Below are 5,823 nucleotides of genomic sequence, written 5' to 3' on the forward strand. Positions count from 1 at the left end.
AACACAAAGTAAACTTTAAAACAAAATAGTAACACTGGAAAAAGATATTTAATTTGCAAATTGTGGGTCATTCTGACATCCTGCATTGACAGTTAAACATTTTTAGTATATTCTTCACTTTCATTCATGATTTAGTTCAGTTTTTCTTCATTATGTTTTTTTAATCTGTTCCAGTTGCACATCATGTCATTCCTTATTCTATCTCTAATTTATCCAAATATCCTTTGATCAAGATTATCTATGTGTATAATTTTAAGAATTATACAGTTCTAAAAACTTACTGCAAATAAAGCAGCCTCTTGCCTGATCCTTTCCTCAGCTTCTCCACTGGCAAACATTTTAAATGTTTTAGATGATTACTTGACATAACTATATCATGACTATAAATAACATGTTTGTGTTCTTGCTTGTTGATTTTTAAAATTTGGGGTAGACATAGTAAACTTCCTAATATGAAAAATAAGGATTTATCTCTGTTTTATCTTCCCTGTCCCACCACATCCACTTACTCTTCCCATACCTAACCATACTCCCAATATAGTTACATGGTAATTTGATTAGTTCAATATTTATGGTAATATGTTCATGTAAACACTATTTATAACTGAGCTATATAGTAAGTATCTTGTGGTTACTTTCTTTTTCTCTGCGAATTTTTCCCTCTTTGAATTAATAACTGTCTTATTTATTTATTTGCTTGATTTTAAATATTTATTTATTTATTTACTTATTTATTTTGAAAGGGAGATGAGGGGGAGGGGCAGAGGGAGAGAGAGAGAGAATCCTAAGCAGGCTCTACACCCAGCATGGAGCCCAACGTGGGGCTTGATCTCATGACCCTGAGATCATGACATGAGCCGAAATCAAGAGTCCAACAAACGTTTAACTGACTGAGTCACCCAGGCACTCCTATTTGCTTGATTTTTTAAAAACGTATATTTTTTACTGATTGAACCCTGAATTCTGCCAGCTGTCTAAATATCCTTTCCATAAGTTTGCATGCACCAGGTATTCTATTAGTTTTGTCTTCTTGAAGAAATATTCCTTAGAGTATTCTGATGTTCTTCAGTATGGATTTGTTTCCCTCTATATCTTGTGTGCAGCTGTCATCCTGGGATCTTTCTTCATTAACATTCTGGAGACTTTCAGTTCTCCTGTATCAGAATCTGTCTTCACATTTGATTGATAGTTTGGCTGGGTATAGAATTCTAGATTGTAAATAATTTTCTGAATTTTCTAATTCTCAGTATTGCTGTTGATGACTCTTGACTCTTTGTATGAAACTGATTTTTGTTTTTGCAAGCTTATAGGATATTTTCATTGTATCTAGTGTTGTGAAATTTCACTTATTTCACCTTGAAATAAGTTTCTTTGCTGTGATTGTGTTGGATACAGTGTCCTCTGATTCTGGGAAATTAAAACAATTTGTTAACAATTTCCTTTCCTTTAGTTTTCTGTTCTCTGTGGAACTCTTATTATTTAGATAGTTGACATTCTGGATTGATTCCCCCCTCCCCCCATTTTTAAACATTTTCTCTTGTCTCTTTGTTGTGCTTTCTGGGAGATTGCCTTAAATTTATCTTCCAATGCTTCTATTCAGTTTTTCACTTGCAGTTTTAAGATTTCCAATAATTTCTCTCTTCTCAGATTTTAGAATGGCGAGCTAAAGTTGTTTGGAAGCTCTGAGACTGAGGGTGGAACTAGCTGACTATGAGCTGTAGGATAGTGATTCTTAACCAGAGGTGATTTGGGGCTTTTTTTTTTCCTCCTTCCTCCCTCCCCTAGGATCATGTGGCAGCATCTGGAGACATTTCTGGTTATCACAATCTGTGTTACTGTCATCAGGTGATTAGAGGCCAGGGGTGCTTCTAAATATCCTACAGTACACAGGACAGCCCCCCTCGATGAAGAATTATCCATCTCCAAGTGCTAGTATTGCTGAGGTTGAGAAACCCTGCTCTAGGGTAATCAGGCTGGGTTCTTTGCATAGAAAACCCCGGGTATCACTATCTTTAGGATATTTTTCCTTTTGATGATCAGGGTGTTCAAAGAAATTTCTCATATCCTTCCTGGAAGTGTAGCCTTGCTTACTAAAGTTCCAGGTATTAAATGAGACAAAAGACTGGAGTTCCCGTTATTCAGTATAACTCCCCCCTGCTATTTTTCCGTACAATACTCCTACCCTCTATTGTGTGTATTTTTCCATAATTCCAGAGACCCTGTGTTTAACCCTTTCTGATAAATTGTCAGTCTCCTGCTGGAGTGGGAGAAAATCAACCATCTGGCTGTGTGAAGGGAATCTAGGTATCAAACTACTACTTAAGTGGACTTTTAACCAATTTTTTATTTTTAGCTTCACTCTTACCCTCACTTTTAGAAGGATCTAAATGCTACTAACTTATGAGCATTTGGAGGTTTTGTGTTATGAACTGGGTTGCTTCTTGTCTTTACCCATTATGCTTTATGATTCAGCCTTTTCAGGTCTACTGAGTTCATCAACATTCCAGCTTCCAAAATTTAATTGCAGTTGTTTCTTTACCTGTTCTTTTTATTATTATGGATTTATGATGTTTTAAAAATTCTTTTAGTTTTAATGGGGTTTTCGAAGGCTATTCAATTTGCTGTCATTACCTGAAAGTTTCAAAGTTTATTTTGAATTCTAGTTTTGACTTTGGTTTAGAAGTTTTTTCATTAATTTTTCTTTTCTTACATAGGTAGTGCTAATAATCACTTACCCACTCCCATGCATGATTCTAATAATTTATGTTATTTATTTCTTCTGTTATTTATTTCTTCTGTATCTTTGCTAATTTTTTACTGGAGAAAGGAATATTGTCTCCAAATATAATTGTGGATTTGTCTGTTTCTCCTTTCAGTTTTGTCAGGTTTTGTTTCATGCATTTTGAAGCTCTGTTCCTAGGTGAACTCACATTTAGGTTAGCTATATCTTCTTCTTTTTAAGATTTATTAATTTATTTGAGAGAGAGAGAAAGAACATGTTGGGGGGAGGAGCAGAAGGAGAGGGAGAGAGAAACTCAAGCAGACTCCACACTGAGCATAGAGCCCCATGCAGGGCTCAGTCCCATGACCCTGAGATCATGACCTGAGCTGAAACCAAGAGTTGGATGCTTAACCGATTGTGCCACCAAGGTGCCCCAGGATAGTTTTCTCTTCTTTGTGAATTGACTTTTTTATCATTATGTAGTATGTATGTAATCATTGGTAATTTTCTTTTCTCAGAAGCTTATCTGTTCTGGTTCTAATATAACTCCAGTTTTCTTTTGATTAGTGCTTACATGGCATATATTTTCCATCCTTTTACTTTTAACCTTCCTATATCACATATTTGAAGTTTTTGTAAACCACATTGAGTTGGGTGATATTTTTTTATTTATTTTAATAACTCTATTTTAATTGCAGTGTTTTATTCATTTTTTCAATGTTATTTTTAAATTTAAATTCAATTAATTGACATATAGCATATTATTAGCTTCAGAGGTAGAGTTCAGTGATTCATCAGTCTTATGTAGCACCTGGTGCTCATTACATCATGGGCCCTCCTTAATGTCCATCACCCAGTTACCCCATGCACCTACCTCCCTTACCTCCAGCAACCTTCAGTTGGTTTCCTATGGTTAAGAGTCTCTTATGGTTTGTCTCCCTCTCTGATTTTGTCTTGTTTTATTTTTTCCTCCTTTCCCCAACGATCCTCTATTTTGTTTCCTAAATTCCACATATGAGTGAGATCATATGATAATTGTCTTTCTCTGATTAACTTATTTTGCTCAGCACAATACCTTATAGTTCCATCCATGTTGTTGCAAATGGTAAGCTCTCATTCCTTTTGATGGCTGAGTGGTATTGCCTTGTATATATATACCAGATCTTCTTTATCCATTCATTTGCCAATTGACATCTGGGCTCTTTCCATAGTTTGGCTATTATAGACATTGCTGGTATAAACATTGGGGTGCACATGCCCCTTCAGATCATTACATTTGTGTCTTTGGGGTAAATACCTAGTACTTCAGTTGATGGGTTGTACGGTAGTTCTATCTTCAACTTTTTGAGGAACCTCCATACTGTTTTCCAGAGTGGCTGCACCAGCTTGCATTCCCACCAACAGTGTAAGAGGGTTCCCCTTTCTCCGCATCCTTACCAACATCTGTTGTTTCCTGAGTTGCTAATTTTAGCCATTCTCACTGGTATGAGGTGGTATCTCATTGTGGTTTTGATTTGTATTTCCCTGATGCTAAGTGATGTTGAGTGCTTTTTCATGTGTCTCTTGGCCATTTGGATGTCTTCTTTGGAGAAGTGTCTGTTCACGTCTTCTGCCCATTTATTGACTGGATTATTTGTTCTTGGATGTGGAGTTTGATAAGTTCTTTATAGATTTTGGATACTAGCCCTTTATCTGGTATGTCATTTGCAAATATCGTCTCCCATTCTGTCGGTTGTCTTTTGGTTTTGTTGACTGTTTCCTTTGCTTTGCAAAAGCTTTTTATCTTGATAAAGTCCCAGTAGTTCATTTTTGCCTTTGTTTCCCTTGCCTTTTGAAATATGTCTAGCAAGAAGTTGCTGTGGCCAAGGTCAAAGAGGTTGCTGCCTGTGTTCTTCTCTAGGATTTTGATGGATTCCTGTCTCACATTTAGGTCTTTCATCCATTTTGAGTCTATTTTTGTGTACTATATAAGAAAATGGTCTAGTTTCTTTCTTCTGCATGTGGCTGTCCAATTTTCCCAACACCATATACTTTCCTGAGCTCCTCCCTCTTCACAATTTCCTTCGTGCTTTATAGTCTCCTAGAGCTCCTTTAAATAGTGTTGGATTTGGTTCTGATGCAGTTGATACTTGGAATCAGTTGGGTCCTTTTGAAGCTTGCTTTTTAAAGCTTTTTAATGCTGACCTCAGAGCAGCTTTTATGCTAATTTAGCTCTACTACTAAGGCAGCATTCTTCAGATGAGTCTACTGGATGCCCCATGTATTATGAGATCTTTCTCCTCTGGCTAATGGGATCACAAATCATCCTCAATTCTCAGTGAGCTACAGAATTGTTCTACCTACAGTTTTCTGGTAATTCTCTCCTTGTCCGTGGGTAGTATCTTCTCACGTATATGCAGATTAATACTCGGCCAAAAAGTTATTGCTAATCTCCAAAACTCAGGGGTGCCTGGGTGGCTCAGTCATTAAGCGTCTGCTTTTGGCTCAGGGCATGATCCCAGGGTTCTGGGATTGAGCCCCACATCGGGCTCCATGCTCTTCTGGGAGCCTGCATCTTCCTCTCCCACTTTAAATAAAATCTTTAAAAAAAAATCTCCAAAACTCAGCAGTTCTCTCTTCTTTGGCACTCTACTCCCATATTCTAGATTCTTTGGCCTTCCTCTTATCTCTGTTTCCTCTACTCATTCAGACCAGCAGGCTCTGTTCAGGTTCTACTTTCCTATGCTGTGGCATGGAAACTACATCCAGACAGTAAACCGGTGCAGTTGTAGGGTTTCCAGCTTGTTTATTTCCCTTCTTTATGAGATTACTTAGTCCTATGCTGCCTATTGTCCAATGCCTGAAAACTTTTTTTCCCCACATAAATTGTCCAATTTTTTAGCTATTTAAGGCTTGAAGGTAAAGTTGTTCCCTATTGCAATGTCTTAGCCCAAAGCAGAATTGTCAAAGATTTTATTTTTTTACCCATTCACTAGCCTATTTCTTTTTGATAGAACCTAGAGATCCATGTCACCATCTTTAAAGATTTCCAAACTTTTTACACCTAAAACTAATACAGTGTTATATGTCAACTTAAAAAAAAAATAAATTAAGGGGGGGGG

Source organism: Ailuropoda melanoleuca, chromosome 13 (genome assembly GCF_002007445.2).
Source record: "Ailuropoda melanoleuca isolate Jingjing chromosome 13, ASM200744v2, whole genome shotgun sequence".
Classification (NCBI taxonomy): Eukaryota; Metazoa; Chordata; class Mammalia; order Carnivora; family Ursidae; genus Ailuropoda; species Ailuropoda melanoleuca.